This window comes from Sapajus apella, unplaced genomic scaffold (assembly GCF_009761245.1).
Source record: "Sapajus apella isolate SASKATOON/1434 unplaced genomic scaffold, GSC_monkey_1.0 scaffold76, whole genome shotgun sequence".
Classification (NCBI taxonomy): domain Eukaryota; kingdom Metazoa; phylum Chordata; class Mammalia; order Primates; family Cebidae; genus Sapajus; species Sapajus apella.
In genome coordinates this window covers 6,841,436-6,861,151 of record NW_022437016.1, presented here as the reverse complement: position 1 = coordinate 6,861,151, position 19,716 = coordinate 6,841,436, and the positions used below count along the sequence as shown (strand labels likewise).

The 19,716-nt window shown below is 44.7% G+C and overlaps 1 pseudogene; it reads right to left on the bottom strand.

Annotated features, from left to right (window-relative positions):
- Nucleotides 1-10,639: 10,639 nt before the first annotated feature.
- Nucleotides 10,640-11,947, bottom strand: LOC116532483 (annotated as a pseudogene).
- Between the last annotated feature and the right edge of the window lie 7,769 nt (nucleotides 11,948-19,716).

Sequence of the window (19,716 nt, the reverse complement as noted above, 5' to 3'; positions counted from 1 at the left end):
GCGTCCCTACACCTGGCCAGGCTGTGACAGCACCCGGGCTCAGCCCCAGCCTCACTTCAAGATCGAGGAGAGGCCAGGCAGCGGGAGCAGGAACTTCCAAGCCAGCAGGGGAAGGGGCTGCCTTCCCAGCCCCCCGAGAGTGCAGAAATGCCTGGGTCCGAAGCCACGGCTTGCGCGGCAACAGCTGCACCTGGGAGGGTGGGGCTCCTGCCTGCTCCCAGCCCCCACTGGCTCCATGAAGTATGCAGCCCCGGCCACACCTCACCCACTGCAGCCGGCGTCATGACAGCGGCCACTCTAGACAGGCCACTGCTGCCATCACCAGCACTTTGGGAGGCTGAGGTGGAGGATCATTTGAGCTCCGGAAAATTCCAGACCAGCCTGGGCAACATAGCAAGACCCCATCTCTACAAAATACTAAAAAATTAGCTGGTGCTTACCTGTGGTCCCAGCTACTCAGGAAACTGAGGTGAGGAAATGGCTTGAGCCCAGGAGGTGGAAGTTGCCGTGAGCTGAGATTACACCACTGCACTCCAGCCTGGACAACAGAGGGAGATCCTGTCTTGAAAAAAAAATGTTTACTTTTATTATTTTTCCTTTTTTTTTTTAAAGACAGAGTTTCACCATGTTGGTCAGGCTGGTCTTGAACTCCCGACCTCAGGTGATCCGCCCGCCTTGGCCTCCAAAGTGCTTGGATTACAGGCGTGAGCCACCACGCCCAGCCTATTTTTACTCTTTTGAGACAGGGTCTCACTTTGTTGCCCAGGCTGGAGTGCAATGGTGCAATCTCAGTTCACTGCAACCTCTGCCTCTTGGGTTCAAGTGCTTCTCCTGCCTCCTGAGTAGCTGAGACTGCAGGCCCCCACCACCACACTCAGCTAATTTTGGTATTTTTAGTAGAGATGGGGTTTTACCATGTTGGCCAGCTAGTCTCAAATTCCTGGCTTCAAATGATCTGCCCTCCTTGGCCTCCCAAAGTGCTGGGATTACAGGAGTGAGCCACTGCGCCCAGCCAAAACATTTTTTTTTTTAAACAAAGCCGGGCGCGGTGGCTCACGCCTGTAATCCCAGCACTTTGGGAGGCCGAGGCGGGTGGATCACGAGGTCAAGAGATCGAGACCATCCTGGTCAACACGGTGAAATCCCGTCTCTACTAAAACTACAAAAAATTAGCTGGGCATGGTGGTGCGTGCCTGCAATCCCAGCTACTCAGGAGGCTGAGGCAGGAGAATTGCCTGAACCCAGGAGGCGGAGGTTGCGGTGAGCCGAGATCGCACCATTGCACTCCAGCCTGGGTAACAAGAGCGAAACCCCGTCTCAAAAAAAAAAAAAAAAAAAAAAAAAAGAGTCCTATCAAAGGCCGGGCACAATGGCTCACACCTGTAATTTCAGCAATTTGGGAGGCCAAGGGAGGTGGATCACTTGAGCTCAGGAGTTCAAGACCAGCCTGGGCAACAGGGTGAAACCTTGTCTCTACAAAAAATACAAAAATTAGCTGAGCATCAGCTGGGTGCCTGTAATCGCAGCACTTTGGGAGGCTGAGGTGGGCGGAATCACCTGAGGTCAGGAGTTTGAGACCAGCCTGGCCAACATGGTGAAACCCCGTCTGTACTAAAAATCCAAAAAAAAAATTTAGCCAGGTGTGGTGGTGGCTGTAATCCCAGCTACTTGGGAGGCTGAGGCAGGAGAATCGCTTGAACCTGGGAGGTGGAGATTGTGGTGAGCCGAGACCGCGCCATTGCACTCCAGCCTGGGCAACAGGAATGAAACCCACCATCTCAAAAAGTAAAAAATAAACATAAAAAATTAGCAGGGTGTGGTGATCCAGATTAGAAAGGACTAAAGAGAAGCAATAACTAACCCAAGGTGTGATTCAGAGAAGACGCATTCCTGGGCCTAGGAAAAATATGATGAGGGAAAGATAACAGAACTGTATCAACATTAATTTCCTGATTTAGTCACTAGCCTGTGGTTATTTTGGGAGGAATACAGACCAAGGCATTTAGAGGTAAAGGAGCATCAAGGTGGGTGAAGGGTGCATGGGGACTCTTTGTATAACGTTTACAGTGTTTTTAGAAGCTTCACACGATTTCAAAATAAAAAGCTAGAAAAGAAAATGGGCATCAACTCTAAAATCAGGAAAAAAAAAGTTTTGGGAAGAAAATATGTCTCTGGTCCTAGCCTGTGCTGTGAATACATGCAGTAGATTTCCGCTGTCAGCAAAGTTCCCAACAGCTGGAGGAGAACAAGGAACAAAAGCGGAGCTGCCCTCCTGAGCTGCCAGGGTCCCAGACACAAAGCTGGCCTCTCAGGGTTTTCATGAAAGATAGGTGCTGAGAAGCCCGCAGGTCATCTTCCTCAGATGTGGCCTCCCAGCTTGCTGAGAGGGCCCCACCCTTTCAAAGCTCAGCCAGACATAAACCAGAGCAAAGCGTGTTTCTTTTCAGCCACAAGCTGCACCTGCTGCATCCAACGTGGGTACAAGCCAGCCCTCAGCGGGTGCCCACCAGAGTGGGGGCCTGCAGACGCCCCTTCCCAGAGAGGCCAGGAGGTCACGGCCCAAGTCTCCTTCAGATTTACAAGGATGGAGATTGAACTTTGGCATTCTGTTTGGATCAGTCCAGAAAAAATGCAGAACCTCAATATCACTCTTAGAAAAGATAAGCTACAAAAACAACTAATGCCTGTAGTCCCAGCTACTTGTGGTCTAAGCAGGAGGGGTGCCCGAACCTGGGAGGTCGAGGCTACATTGAGCCACTGCACTCCAGCCCGGGTGACAAAGTGAGACCCTCCTAAAAAAAAAAAAAAAAAAAAAAAAAAAAGCCCTATAAAGCTGTTTCATGAAAAAACCCCTTTTCTTTCTTTTTTTTTTTTTTTTTTTGAAGACAGTTTTACTCTTGTGGCACAGGCTGGAGAGCAGTGATGTGGTCTCAGCTCACTGCAACCTCCCCCTCCTGGGTTCAAGCAATTCTCCTCTCAAGTAACTGGGATTACAGACATGCACCACCGCGCCCGGCTAATTTTCATATTTTTGGTAGAGGTGGGGTTTCTCCACGTTGGTCAGGCTGGTCTTGGACTCCCAACCTCAGGTGATCCGCTCACCTCAGCCTCCCAAAGTGCTGGGATTACAGGTGTGAGCCACCACACATGGTCCCCCCAAAAATGTTTTGTTTTGTTGTTTTTTTTGAGCTGGAGATTTGCTCTTGTTGCCCAGGCTGGAGTGCAATGGCAATATCTCAGCTCACTGCAACCTACACCTCCCAGGTCCAAGTGATTCTTCTGCCTCTGCCTGGGATTACAGGTGTGCATCATCATGCCTGGCTAATTTTTGTATTTTTAGTTGAGATGGGGTTTCACCATATTGGTCAGGCTGGTCTCAAACTCCTGACCTCACTATCTCATAATAGCGAATATGTCTCACGAGATCTAATGGCTTTATAAGATGGAATTTCCCTGTGCAAGCTCTCTCTCTCTGCCTGCTGCCATCCACGTAAGATGTTACTTGTCCCTCCCTGCCTTCCACCTGATTGTGAGGCCTCCCCAGCCATGTGGAACTGTAAGTCCAATCAACATCTTTCTTTTGTAAATTACCCAGTCTTGGGTGTTTCTTTAGCAGCCACATGAAAATGAACTAATACATTCCCTTATCTCTCTGTCTTTCTGTCTATCTGTCTGTCTATCTGCTTGTCCCTCCAACCATCTATCCTATTGGTTCCATCTCTCCAGGAAACTCTGATTAATACAACAACTAAATACAGTGTGGAATCCTGGAGTGGATCTTGGACTAGAACAGGATATTAGAGGAAAAATGTAGATAAATATTGTATTACATCAATGTTCATTTTCTGGTTTTAATCACTGTGCTACAATTATATGTTAACATTAAAGCAAGCTGGGGAAGAGTGTACATATTTTGTAAATTTTCTGTAAGAAATTTTCTGTAGGAAATCAAAAAAAATTTTTAAGGAAACCTTTTTAAGTTTTATTTAAAACATTTGGGGGGATGGCAGGCGCAGTGGCTCATGCCTGTAATCCCAGCACTTTGGGAGGCTGAAGCAGGTGGATCACCTGAGGTCGGGTGTTCAAGACCAGTCTGACCAACATGGAGAAACACTGTCTCTACTAAAAATACAAAATTAGCTGGGCATGGTGGCATATGCCTGTAATCCCAGCTACTAGGGATGCTGAGGCAAAAGAATCACTTGACCCAGGAGGCAGAGGTTGTGGTGAGCAGAGATAGTGCCACTGCACTCTAGCCTGGGCAACAAGAGTGAAACTCTGTCTCAAAAAAAGAAAAAAGATAATTGGTAAAATGCCATGTTGTCAAAATGTAAATAGGTGGTCTAAATCATATAAGTCAAATACTAGGTTCTCTAACTGTTTCAAGATTGTAAACTGCCTGCTTTACAACTTGGTAAGGCCTGTGGACATACAAAATTAACCACACCCCTAACTATGCTGGAAATAGTCAGACTTTATCTGAACCTAGTACATAACTAAAACAACTTACCAGATTTTACATTAAAGTTAAAAATTGCTAAGAGCTACTATTATAACATGTAAATGAGACTAGTGAAAATAGATTTACGCACAAGGTATCTAAGAAAGGTAAAATGTGTTTGTGGTGAACAACTATAAAAAGGTATGAAAATGTAAATCTTGCCTAGGGATAAAGGATTGTTTTGAAACCAATATAAGGCTAAAATTTGGCTTTCTCTCTCTTGTACGAGATTTTCATGTAGTAGTGAAGAAAAATGAAAGCTTTTCATTTGCCTTGCAGATAGACCACCAAGGAGAGGAAAGCGGGAAAAGGAGGCAAACTGTTTGAAAAACTAAGTCTTCCCTCTTAATGAGTAAAGGTTTTTTTTTTTTTTTTGCCTTGTTTTAAATGACAAAAATGAATAATCTATGTTAATCTGGAATTGTATTTTATAATTTCAAGTGTTTTAAACCTCTAACACTTAACGGGCTTTCCTAACTCAAGCTTCGGATTCAAAATTGTCTCTCCTGACCCCTAGTTTTCAGATGCTACAGAGGGCCCCTGAAGCATCCAGAAGCGAGGCAAAAAGGATTATTTGGTATGTTTACATATGTGGGATTGCCAAAATGATGCTTATTCTTCTTCAGATTATATTTTAGTGAATAATGTTGATACATTTTCCAAAATTGTATGGAATTTCTAAAATTCTAATGTCTGAGTATATGCTATTAATCATAGTTAAGGTTATTATGTTAAGTTATTGCCACAGAAATAACCAAATTTCTTTATGAATTGTGTTTTGACATTGTTGTTGTTTGAGACAGAGTCTCACCGTGTCACCCAGGCTGGAGTGCAGTGGCACAATCTTGGCTCACTGCAACTTCTACCTCCTGGTTTCAATCAGTTCTCATGCCTCAGCCTCCCAAGTAGCTGGGACTGCAGGTGTGTGCCAGCATGCCTGGTTAATTTTTTTGCATTTTTAGTAAAGTTGGGGCTTCAACATGTTGGCCAGGCTGGTCTCGAACTCCTGACCTCAAGTGATCCACCTGCCTTGGCCTCCCAAAGTGCTAGGATTACAGGCAGGAGTCCCCATGCCTGGCAATCAGGTTCTTGACTGTAACTACCCTAGACATTTTGTCATTCGCAGAGAATTGTTATCTTGTTTTAATCCTCTTTAAAAGATGGTATATAATCAGCTATAGGACTTTGACAGGTGCTCTCCAATGCAAGTTTCTAATAACTTTGGAGATTATGACATTAGAATAAAGGAAAAATGTACAGGACTCATGAAGAGCTGAAATGTTCATAAACATCAAGCAAAACAAGAGTTAACAGAATGGCCTGAACTGACAGAAAACTGAAATAATCTTGTCAACCTTTTTGCTTAAAACATTGATGATTCTTGGCCAGGCACAGTGGCTAATGCCTATGATCCAGAACTTTGAGAGGCCATGGCAGGTGGATCACTTGAGGCCAGGAGTTTGAGACCAGCCTGGCCAATATGGTGAAACCCCATCTCTACTAAAAATACAAAAATTAGCCAGTTGTAGTGGCAGGCACTTGTACTCCCAGCTACTCGGGAGGCTGAGGCAGGAAAATTGCTTGAACCTGGGAAGCAGAGGTTGCAGTGAGCTGAGATCATGCCATTGCGCTCCAGCCTGGGTGACAGAGCGAGACTCTGTCCTAAAAAAGAAAAAAGAAAAGTTGCTGATTCTTGTTTTGTTTTTCAGAGTCAAGGAAACTTAAGCTCTTTACAGCCTTTAATAATTAAGTGAGGTATACTCTTGTAAACAAAATTTGGAGCATGTTTGTTTCTCTCTTCCTGGCTTCTCCAGAATTTGGAAACTATTTGTGAGTACTCCTAACTTATGATAATATAGTCGTTTGTATTAGTCCAATAAGAATCCATTTCATTTTGAAACAGGACACAATTGGAGAAATTAGTTGTTTTACTGGCTTTGACTGGAAGGGTATGCTTCCCTTTAAGGAATGAAACTTGACTTACAGAGCCAATAAATGCCCCTTGGGAAACTGGCCTCATACCTTGTCTGCACAGTCCCCAAAGAGGGTTCCTAACCTGTGGTGAGTAGAGAATGTCACTTTCTAACAGGCCTACGAACTTTATATTCTTGGGACTTTAAGAAGAGAGGAATTCACCCAATTCATAGGTATTTGAAGATACAAACCCATGGCTGGGCATGACTTTAAAATGTCCTATCTGAGATTTCTTATGGAACAGAGTCCTATCAAAGTCAATTTTATTATATTTTATTTATTTATTATTATTTGAGATGGAGTCTCACTCTGTTGCCCAGGCTGGAGTGCAGTGGCTCGATCTTGGCTCATTGCAACCTCTTACTCCTGGGTTCAAGTGGTTTTCCTGCCTCAGCCTCCCAAGTAGCTGGTACTACAGGTGCATGCCACCACACCTAGCTAATTGTTTGTATTTTTAGTAGAGACTGGGTTTCACCATGGTAGCCAGAATGGTCTCGATCTCCTGACCTCGTGATTTGTCCACCTCAGCCTCCCAAAGTGTTGGGATTACAGGCATAATCCACCTCACCCAGCCGATCCAAAGCCAATTTTAAAAGCCTATATCAAAATGATTATTCTTGCTGCACTTTATCCAAATAATCAGGTCATGTATAAAACTAAAGTTTATTTTGGAAACAGCTCAGTCCTATCACGATTTGTTTTTAACACAAATGAAGACTAAGAGAGACAAATTATATTTCAAAACTTATCATACACTTGTCATTAAATTCTAATCTCCTTAGCTGTTTTTAAGTTCTTGCATACATTTTAGACTAACCCTGCTTATTCCTGTAAACCGACTAGCAATCTCTGGCTGCAGCTCAGAAAAAAACAAAAAGAAATGGGTAATGTAAAAGTCTGGATCAATATTCTAGTTCTGGACAATTATCCTGCAAATCCTGACATGTGATGGGAATAAACAGGGCACCCATAACCCAGAGGTTTCTTTGTTTGGTAAAATAGAACCAAAGAAGTTAACCAAAGCCAAACCCCATGCATCCAAATCTTAGCAGGTATAACTATAGCTACCAGTTATCAGGGCATATTGGCAGGCTTGGGATTTTTGAGCTGTCCTTACTTCCACCCCTTTGCTTTGTTTTAATACATGTCCTCTAATAACCCAAGTTGTTTCTTCTCCCCAAAGGCTATCAAGCTCCAAATAGTGATGCAAATGAAACTACACATGGGCGTGCCTTTATTCCAAGGACTCTTAGACCTTCCCCAGGAGGAACCCTATCGGTTGTTCCCCACACAGCACCCCTTTCCAGTAGAAAATAACCCGAAGGATCGTCGCCCCACCTCCCTAAATGCAATTAGGGTCTTTACTCCTGAGGAGGGAGAATGAGAGAGGAGAAAGGAAGAAACTGATCAGGTGAGCAGGTAGGGTGGATCCTCAGTTGAATTCTTTCAAACAAAATAACAACCTGAAAAATCAAGCTGCAGGCACAGATAAGGGAACTTGCATAGGGGGCTTGCCTAAGACATGCCCACAGATGCACAGATAAAGAAAGCCTGCACAGGTAACTTGCTTAGACATGTCTGCAGTGAAAAATTCCATCCCCTGACACATGAGCAGTAAGGGAAACAAAGCAATATGGAGTAACTCAAGCTAAGGGCTTGCATGCACATTAGGAGGATGGGGTGGAGCTACTAGAAATTTGCACCTTATGCAAATGAGACACCCAGCCTGACTCATCAGTTTTCTATAAAAGCCTTTGCATTCAACTGTAAAAACAGCAACGCTGTTTTGGGCCCCCTCTCCACAGAGGAGAGCTTTCTTCTTTTGCTTATTGAACTTTCATTTCAACCTCACCCTTGGTGTACACATGCCTTAATTTTCATGGTCATGAGACAAAGAACTCCTGATGATACCTCAAACAATGAGAGATTGCTACATTGTGGTGCATTGGCAGACTATAAAACTAGCTTGAGGAAAACAATACTGTATAAATATCATGCTGATTCAGTGCATATGCAGCCTTCTGGAGAACCTCTCCCCAGTCTTATAAAGTATTGTCACCTATCTGGCACTCTAACTGAGTCTACAAAAGACCATTCTACCTTTCTGTCAAGCCAGATGCTTCAGGATGATGGGGAACATGGTAAAACCAGTGAATTCCATGAACATGGGCTCATTGCTGCACTTTTCTGGCTGTGAAGTGTGTTCCCTCCTCAGAAATAGGCAGGATATTGTGAGTCATGCCTGTAATTACAACATTTTAGGAGGCTGAGGCAGGAGGATTGTTTAAGGCCAAGAGTTGAAGGCTGTAGTAAGCCATGACTGTGCCATTGCACTCCAGACTGGGCAACAGAGTAAGATCCTGTCTAAAAAAAGAAGAAGCAATGCTATGTGGAATGTTATGATTGATGATGGATAAGGCATTCCATAAGTCCAAATCCATATCCAGAGTGACTGTTCCAGTAAGGACAGAATGCTGCCCCTTCCATGATGGGAGAGGACCAATGTAATCAACTGCCACCAGGTAGCTGTCTGATCACCCTGGGGAATGGTGCCATTGCAGGGACTTAGTGTTGTTCTCTGCTGCTGGCAGATTGGACACTCAGAGGTGGCAGTAGCCAGGTCAGCCCTGGTGAGTGATACTCCATGCTGCTGAGCCCATCATAAATCATATGAGTCCATTGGGCAATGACAGGGATGACGGGGGAAAGAGATTGACTGAAATACCTCTAGGTTGAATGGGCCAACCTATCCACTTGAATATTAAAACCCCCTTCCTGAGGTCACCCTTTGGTGAGCATTCACATGGGACACAAATATCTTCACAACTTTGCCTGCTCAGAGAGGTCCATCCACATAACTCTTCCTCAAATTTGTCACTGATGTTTTTGTTTGTTTGTTTTTGTTTTGTTTTTTTTTTAGATGGAGTCTTGGTCTCTCTTGCCCAGGCTGGTGTGCAGTGGCGTAATCTTGGCTCACTGCAACCTCCACCTGCTAGGTTCAAGCAATTCTCCTGTCTCACCCTCCCAAGTAGGTAGGACTACAGGCACACACAACCATGCCTGGCTAATTTTTGTATTTTTAGTAGAGACAGGGTTTCACCATATTGGTCAGGCTCGTCTCGAACCCCTGACCTCAGGTGATCCACCCACTTCGGCTTCCCAAAGTTCTGGGAATATGGGCATGAGCCACCGAACCCAGCCTGTCACTGATGTTTCAACCATGTTTCTTCTAAGTTCCTGACCATCTGCCAAACCGTTGGCTCCAGCTCATGGATTGGTTTACAATTACACATCTGACCATTTCTCCTTTCAAGCAAAGTGCACAACCATGTGCACTTCCCAAAGTCCTGTACACTGAGAGAATTCCCTTCACCACTATCCTTCAGGGAGTCCCAGAGAATGGCTACAGTGCTGCAGCATCCACTTGTGATTGATGCCCCACTATTGGGCCAAACCATCTGTAAACCTGGTCCTGCTCTTCTCTTCCTCTGTCAGCTGACCATAGGAAAGTCTCCATGAGCCGTAGGTGCAGGCTGAGGGAGACAAGGAAGGGTAGCAGGAGTGGGGACCGTGGGTATTTGGGCCACTTCCTCATGACTTACTTGTGCCTTTAGGACTTGCTTGAGCCCCATCATGTCTCTGTCACTTCCATCTGATGATGGAGTGCCGCTGTGTATGTCCAACTTTACAGCTTAGTGGCTCAGATAATGCCCACTGAGTCACATGATAACTTGGTGACCCAAGTCAGGTCACACGATAACTTGGTGGCCCATGGCCAAGCATCCAGTTTCTACAAAGTCCAGCCACAGGCCAAGAGCTGTCTCTCAAAAGGAGAGTAGTTATCTGCAGATGATGGCAAGACCTGGCTCCAAAATCCTAAGGGCCTGTGCTATGATTTGCCTGTAGAGGTTGGCCAAAGGCGCCAAACAGCCTCCCTCTTGCCACTGACACCTCAAGAACCATTGGATCTGTTGAATCACATGGCCGAAGTGGTAGAGCTGCTTGCACAGAGAAGTGTCACTTTCCCCTTATTTCTTTTCCCCTTCCAGCCCTTCTTCCCAGCTGTCCTCACATACCCACCTGTTGCAGAGTCTTCTCCTGTTCTGGGTCCCATTCAAAACTAGCAGCTTTTTTTTTTTTTTTTTTTTTTTTTTTTTTTTTTTTCAGTTTTTACAGTTTTATTTAAACACAGAATGTGCACATGAGCTGTCTACTCATTTTCTTCACTGAGCAGCCTGGCATTGGGGTCAGTGACTCTGATGGCCAGCTGGGCAGCTCTTTCCACAATGGCTTTGTGGTTCTTGGAGGAAACATTGTGAGCAGTCTCAGCACAGTAAGATTTGTTGCACACAGCAGCACTTCCAGCTCCTTCATGTTGTGGCCCAGGAACTTCCGGAAGCCACTGCACAGAATGTGCTTTGTTTTTTTGTTGCTCCCATAACCAATGTTGGGTGTTGGAAATAGATGTTAGAAAGACGCTCAGTGCCGCAAAGAAAAATTAGCACTGAGACAAACGATCTTTCAGCAATGCAATTTTTACTTTCCGGACTGCAGGAGGAGTACCCTCGCTAGCCATCGTGCCACAAGAGTACAATGATCAAAGGAAAACACACAAATTTATTCCTTACGCATTTAGGGGCCATTCCTACTGCTGTGTCTGATCTCCCTTGGCTGGAGCCAGACCTCACAATCTAAACTAAAACCCGATTGGCTAACAACTTAAAACTTTTCTAAACAGGTAAAAGCAATAGAGAGCTGGGACATGCCTGTGAACACGTCCAGCACAGATATCTTGGTTAAAGTACAAGGACATAGAATGTACTACATGCCTATAAGCATGGCATGTTTAATAGCTACATAGGATAGGGCTTAACAAAGTTATTAGCACCACGGCCGGGCGTGGTGGCTCACGCCTGTAATCCAAGCACTTTGGAGACCAAGGTGGGCAGATCACATGAGGTCGGGAGTTCAAGACCAGCCTGACCAACATGGTGAAACCCAGTCTTAAAAAAAAAGAAAAAGAAAAAAACACAAAGTTATTAGCACACTTATTCTTTAACAAGAAAGGAAACTTTTTATTTTTTAAATTTTATTTATTTATTTTTTTTTTAGAGATGGTGTTTCACCATGTTGGCCAGGCTGGTCTTGAACTCCTGACCTCAGGTGATCCACCCACCTCGACCCCCCAAAGGGCTGGGATTACAGGCATGAGCCACTGTGCCCAACCAAGAAAGGAAACTTTAAAAAGCAACTTTTCTACTTCCCACATTGGGCATCAAGATCTGGCCCTTGAACCTTCTATGCACCCTGTTGTCAATACCTCTGGGTTTCCGCCGCTTATGCTTAATTTTGACATATTGGTCTGAATGGTGCTGGATGAACTTCTTGGTTCTCTTTTTGACGATCTTGGGCTTCACAAGCGGTCTGAGGGTGGCCATGATGCCGAGGAGGAGATGGCTGTCACCTCTGGAGGCAGCACCAAGGAAGAGAGAAGGGCAAAACTAGCAGCTTTTTAAGTCACTCAATAGGTAGGCCAGAGTAACACACCCAAGTGGGAGATGTGTTGCCTCCAAAATCTGGTACCATGTCAACTATGTAGATATACTATAATATATAACATACACGTATTAGTCTGTTCTTGCAATGCTATAAAGAAATACCTGAATCCAGATAACTAGCTTACTTTTGATTTTGCAGGCTCATAGGTGCAAGCGACTTGCCTTGTCTCAGATGAGACTTTGGACTGTGGACTTTTGAGTTAATGCTAAAATGAGTTAAGACTTTGAGGGAATGTTGGGAAAGTATGAATGGTTTTGAAATGTGAGGACATGAGATTTGGAGGGACCGGGGGCAAAATGATATGGTCTGGCTGTGTCCCCACCCAAATCTCATCTTGAATTGTACTCCCATAATTCCCACATGTTGTAGGAGAGATCCAGTAGGAGATAATTTGAATCATGGGGCACTTTCCCACATGCTGTTCTCATGGTGGTGAATAAGTCTCACAAAATCTGATGGTTTTATGAGGGGTTTCCGCTTTTGCACTTTCCTCATTCTCTCTTACCTCACCTAGTAAAGAAGTGCCTTTCACCTCGCGTGATGATTATGAGGACTTCCCCAGCCACATGGAACTGTAAGTCCAATTAGACCTCCTTCTTTTGTAAATTGCCCAGTCTCCAGTATGTCTCATCAACAGCGTGAAAACAAACTAATACAAGTGGGGGCACAGATCCAAACCATATCAGTATATATATGCATACATGTGCATATAAAAAAAAGAGAGAAATGTGTGTGTGTGCATTACTCAGAGTTCTCAACAGAAAAAGAACCAGTAGGATGTGTCTATAGAAGGAAAGATATTTATTTTAAGAAATTGGCTCACACGATTATGGAGACTGGCAAGTCTAAAATCTGATAGTAGACTGGCAGGCTAAGACTCAGGGCCTGATGCTGCAGTTCACATCCAAAGGCATCTGCTGCAGAATTTCCTCCTGCTGGTGGGCCATTTTGCTCTGTGCAGGCCTCCAACTGATGGATGAGACCTACTCGCATGATGGAGGCCAATCTGCTTTACTCAAATCCACTAATATAATTTTTTTTTGAGACAGAGTCTCACTTTGTCGCCCAGGCTATGGTGCAATGGTGTAATCTCAGCTCACTGCAGCCCCCACATCTTGGGTTCAAGTGACTCTCCTGCCTCAGCCTCCTGAGTAGCTGGGACTACAAGTGTGTGCCACCATGCCCAGCTAATTTTTGTATTTTTAGTAGAGTCAGGGTTTCACCATGTTGACCAGGCTGATCTTGAACTCCTGACCTCAGGTCATCTGCCCTCCTCAACCTCCTAAAGTGCTGGGATTACAGGTGTGAGCCACCGCGCAGAGCCTAATTTAAATGTTAACATCATCCAAAAACACCCTCACAGAAACATCCAGAATAATGTATGACCACATGTCTCTGGCCCAGCCAAGTTAGCACATGAAGGTAACTATCACAATGAGCAAGTGAGCACACATAAACATAGTCCCTAGCTCTGTCTGTGGAGAGGGACTAGAATCCATGACACCCCAATAGGAATGAGGACATTCCGCACCCAGATTTTAGTTTCAAATATTATTCCCTAATAAAAGAAATAAGAACTCCATGGAATTTCTCCTCCATTTTCTTGAAGAAATGGCTGATTCCAGGATCGGAATAGAGAAAATATAGATGAAACTAGAAGATGTTATAGCATCAAAAAGTAAGGAACAACTTGGCCACAAGCGGCGGCTCACGGCTGTAATCCCAGCACTTCAGGAGGCCAATGCGGGCAGATCACTCGAGGTCAGGAGTTTGAGACAAGCCTGACCAACATGGTGAAACCTTATCTGTACTAAAAATAGAAAAAAAAAATCAACCGGGCATGATGGCACATGCCTGTAATCCCAGGTGCTTGGGAGGCTGAGGCAGAAGAATTGCTTGAACCTGGGAGGCAGAGGTTGCAGCAAGCTGAGACTGCACACTGCACTCCAGCCTGGGCGACAGAGCAAAACTCTGTCTCAAAACAAAAAAAAAAAAGTAAAGAATAATTCAAAATCTGAGACAATTTGAGTAAGCATAACGGTGATCAATCATGGCTCACAGGGTAAACTAAGTATTCATAAATTTATATTGATAGAAATGATTGACTAAATAAATACATGAGGGAGAAAAGATGGCGTTTTTTTTTGTTTTTTTTTTTTTCCTGAGATGGAGTCTGGCTCTGTTGCCCAGGCTAGAGTGCAGTGGTGCGATCTCAGCTCACTGCAACCTCAACCTCCCGAGTTCAAGCGATTCTCTTGCCTCAGCCTCCCAAGTAGCTGGGATTACAGGCACCTGCCACCACGCCCAGCTAACTTTTGTATTTTTAGTAGAGATGGGGTTTCACTGTGCTGGCCAGGCTGGTCTTGAACTCCTGACCTCGTGATCTGGCCACCTCTAACTCCCAAAGTGCTGGATTACAAGCGTTGGCCACTGCGCCTGGGCAAAGATGACTTTTTCTTAGAGCAGAATTCCAATTAGTAAATGTAGAAAGAATAATGGAAATAGAAAATAACCATTAGGTGCACAACATAGTATTAATTGAGGCAGGTGAGAATTTTTGATAGCTGCTAAAATAAGTGGGCCGAAGTCTGATGAGAGACAGGATATTTGTAGAATCTCAAAGTGTCTCCCTACAGGATACTTTTTAATGACAAAGGATAGGTAGCAATTTTACAAGGGAAAAAACCTGGCAGATATCTAAAAGCAAAGTTACTGTCACCAGTTATAAGGCATATGGACCATGAACCCCCTGATATAATGCACAAAGAAGGACACGATATTGCTCCTGTGGGATTCTTGCCCCCAATACACAATTCAATTGAATTATGAGAAGATATCAGATAAACACACATTGAGGCACCGTTTACAAAATAAGTAGCAGAAATTCTTCAAAGATATAGAGACCTTTGAAAGACAAAGTCTGAGGAATTGTCCCAGACTGGAGGGGACTAAGGTAAACTTGACAATTGCAAATAATGGGAATCAACTGTATAAGTGTGTATGTGTGTGCGTATGTGGGTGTATCGCCACTATATATCTAGCATATATCCAAAACAATGCAAATAATGAGACTCAACTACATATGTATGTGTGGATGTGCATGTGTGTGTTTGTATATTCAGTATATATCTAGTATATATTCAAGAGTTTATACCAACAACTCCAATTCCAATCAATCACCACAGGATTTATTCCAGCCTTTCTCTTTTGTTTATTTCCTTCCTTCCTTCCTTCCTTTCTTTCTTTCTTTCTTTCGAGAGGGAGAGTCTTGATCTGTCTGTTACACAGTCTGGTGTGTAGTGGCAAAATCTGAGCTCACTGAAACCTCCACCTCCCAGGTCCAAGCAGTTCTCCTGCTTCAGCCTCCTGAATAGCTGAGATTACAGGCTCTCACCACTATGCCTGGCAAATTTTTGTGTTTTTAGTAGAGACAAGGTTTTACCATGTTGGCCAAGCTGGTCTCAAACTCCTGGCCTCATGCAATCGTCCTGCCTCGGCCTCCCAAAGTGCTGGAATTACAGGCATGAGCCACCACCGCCACACCCAGCTGCTTTGCTTATTTATTTTTCTTTCTTTTTCCTTTTTTTTTTTGAAAGAGAGTCTAGCTCTGTTGCCCAGGCTGGAGTGCAGTGGCACGATCTCGGCTCACTGCAACTCTGCCTCCTGGGTTCAAGCGATTCTTCTGCCTCAGCCTTTCGAGTAGCTGGGATTACAGACACCTGCCACCAGACCCAGATAATTTTTGTATTTTTAGTAGAGACTGGGTTTCACTGTGTTGTCCAGGCTGGTCGCAAACTACTGACCTCATGATCGGCCCGCCTCTGCCTCCCAAAGTGCTGGGATTGCAAGTGTGAGCCACCGCACCTGGCCCTGCTTTATTTCTAACTTTTTTTCTCCAACAACAAGAAACCTGGCTTTCATTATTTACAATATATTTGCTTAATTGCTCAATCCTAAGATATAGATAAAATAAATTCAAAATTTCTAACCCACATCTCTGTGAAAGTTGAGTCTAACAAAAATACAATATTGTATACACTTTTTTATTTTTACTTTTTTGAGATGGAGTTTTGCTCTGTTGCCCATTCTGAAGTGCAGTGGCACAATCTTGGCTCACTGTAACCTCTGCCTCCCAGGTTCAGGCGATTCTCCTGCTCAGCCTCCCGAGTAGCTGGAATTACAGGTGCCCGCCACCACACCTGGCTAATTTTTCTATTTTTAGTAGAGATGGGGTTTTGCCATGTTGGCCAGGCTGGTCTTGAACTCCTGACCTCAGGTGATCCACACACCTCGGCTTCTTAAAGTGCTGGGATTACAGGGGTGAGCCACTGCGCCCAGCCAAAGTGTATTTTCTTATGTCCCTTTAAAAAATACACTTGTTAGGGCCGGGCGCGGTGGCTCAAGCCTGTAATCCCAGCACTTTGGGAGGCCGAGGCGGGTGGATCACGAGGTCAAGAGATCGAGACCATCCTGGTCAACACGGTGAACCCCGTCTCTACTAAAAACTACAAAAAATTAGCTGGGCATGGTGGCACGTGCCTGTAATCCCAGCTACTCAGGAGGCTGAGGCAGGAGAATTGCCTGAACCCAGGAGGCGGAGGTTGCAGTGAGCCGAGATCGCGCCATTGCACTCCAGCCTGGGTAACAAGAGCGAAACTCCGTCTCAAAAAAAAAAAAAAAAAAAAAAAATACACTTGTTGGCTGGACGTGGTGGCTCACGCTTGTATTCCAAGCACTTTGGAGGCCAAGGCGGGCGGATCACCTGAGGTCGGGAGTTCAAGACCAGCCTGGCCATCATGGTGAAATCCCATCTTTGTAATAAAAAATAAAATAAAATAAAATAAAAAATACACTTGTTTGGAAAACATTTTGCAAAAGTTTCTGTAAGGTAAATTCCAAGCTTGAGATTTTTACTGTGTGTTGTGTATGTTTCTTAGATTACGCAGACTGCTTCCACATAGTAGAGTAGATGCTTAGTAAATAGTTGCAAAATAAATGAATGAATTCTTGGTTTGAGACTAATTCACTCTGTGATTTGGGGAAAATGTGTCTCTCTGGACTTTGGTTGTCCCTTCCTCCCTCCCTCCCTCCCTCCCTCCCATCCTTCTTTCCTTCCTGAGGAAGTTTCGCTCTGTTGCCTAGGCTGGAGTGTAGTGACGCGATCTCAGCTCACCACAGCTTCCGCCTCCCAGGTTCAAGCGATTCTGCTGCTTCAGCCTCCTGAGTAGCTAGGATTACAGGCATGTGCCACCATGCCCGGCTAGGTTGTCCCAACTTCATAGCAAGAGAAGTTTCTTTCAACTCTGACATTATAGGATTTGCCAAGGCAGTGAAATATATGCTTGGCCTTTTTCCTCCTCACCCCTTATGATTCCTCAGTTCCTGTTATCTACCCTCTCCATTCCATCTCCATAAACAGCCTTGTAACAAAAACAAGACTGCACTGGTAGAGTATCCTTGACTCTGAAAAAAAAAGGAAAAAAAAGTACAAAACACAGGAACAGCAATGATTATGGCTATTACTATTATTGAACCACTGTCTTGTGCATACCTCCCTTAATCCTTACAAATACCACATAGGCTGTGCCCAGGTATGCACAAGACAATGGTCTGAGACCAGCCTGGCCAATATGGCAAAACCCTCTCCAATAAAAATACAAAAATTAGCTGGGGGTGGTGGCAGGCACCTGTAGTCCCAGCTACTCAGGAAGCTGAGGCACGAGAATTCCTCAAACCTGGGACGTGGAGGTTGCAGCTAGTTGAGATCATGCCACTTCATTCCACCTTGAGCGACAGAGCAAGACTTCATCTCACACACACACACACACACACACACACACACACACGCACGTGTAGGAAATAGGAATTTTTGTTATCCCTCTTTTACAGATAAGAAATTTTTGGTCAGGGAAGTTCAGTAATCTGCCCAAGGCTATATAGTTCTAAATCATGGTGGCAAAACTTGAACTCATGTCTTCCTGACATCTGAGCTGCTTTACATAACATCTGTCTTGCCCTGGTGGTCCACCCCTGAAAGCCTGGTTCTTTTTTATTTATTTATTTTTATTTATTAATTTTTTGAGACAAAGTCTTGCTCTGTCACCCAGGCTGGAGTGCAGTGGCGTAATCTCGGCCCACTGCAACCTCCGCCTCCTGGGTTCAAGTGATTCTCCTGCCTCAGCCTCCTGAGTAGCTGAGACTACAGGCGCACGCCACCACACACAGCTAATTTTTGTATTTTTAGTAGAGACGGGTTTTCACCATGTTGGCCAGGATGCTCTCGATCTCTTGACCTCGTGATCCGCCCACCTCGGCCTCCCAAAGTGCTGGGATTACAGGCATGAGCCACCGCGCCCGGCCATACAAGCCTGCTTCTTAATGAGTTGTTGACCAAATCTCCTATGCTCAGCATTTCCCATGCTGGGTAGATATAAATAGCCACTCTGCTCTAAACAGTCAAAATCTTGGTCCTTCAGGACTTCTCAGCACTTTAGCATCCACTGTGACTCTCTTCAGAGGGTGTTCAGGATGCAGAGTGTCAGAACTTACGTAAGCATGAAACAGTTTTTCTCTTGTGACACTTGTTAATGTCCCAAGTATTATTTCCTCGGGCCATACCTTCACGAATGTCACCCTTGTGAGATCCAAGAGGGTCTTTCTTTGGGGGTGGGGGGTAATGACATTTTCTTCACAGACTTGCAGCCCGGAAAGCATCCACAGGCAAAAGCGGTGACTCTAGCAGTGGTGTTTTCAGGCCCTGGAAGAGCTGGCAGAGCAGATAAGGGCATCAGGGCCCGCCTGGCCCACTGCATGTCAAACTCGTCAGCAGCTGCTTCCTCTGCATCCTGAGGCCAGCTCTAGCGGCACAGAATGCTCCTTCCCCCCTTTTCATGGTGGGGAAGTTTGACCTCAGCTGCGTTTCCTCTGGCTCAAGAGGCTAAATGTGGTTTCACCGTTGTCTGCCATTGAAAATTTTGCTTTCAAGGCTTTCTGGGGCTGGGCACCGGCATGGTAGCTCACTCCTGTAATCCCAGCATTTTGGGAGGCTGAGGCAGGCAGATCACTTGAAGCCAGGAGTGCGAGACCTGCTTGGCCAACATGGCGAAGCATGGTGAAACCCTGCCTCCACCTAAGAATACAAAAATTAGCTGGGCATGGTGGTGGACGCCTGTAATCCCAGCTACTCAGGAGGCTGAAGCAGGAGAATTGCTTGAACCCAGTAGGCGGAGATTGTAGCAGGTCGTGCCATTGCACTCCAGCCTCAGTAACGAGTGAGACTCCATCTCAAAAAAAAAAAAAAGAATCACCCCAAGTGAGGGAGATATGTCATGATGTCATGAAGTCATGATCTGATTACTTCCAGACTGATTACTCCTGCAACAGTAGAGGCTAAAAGTAAACAAAAATAAGCAAAAAAAAAAAAGTTAAAATAAACAAAAAAGTTAAAATGTAAAAAAAAAAAATTTTAATGCAACAGCTTTCTTTGCTGCCAGACTTTTTTTTTTTTTTTTTTTTTTTTGAGACGGTCTCACTCTGTCGCCAAGGCTGGAATGCAGTGACACGATCTCAGTTCACTGCAACCTCTGTCTCCCATGTTCAAGTGATTCTCATGCCTCAGCCTCCTGAATAGCTGGAATTACAGGCATGTACCACCATGCTTGGCTAATTTTTGTATTTTAGAA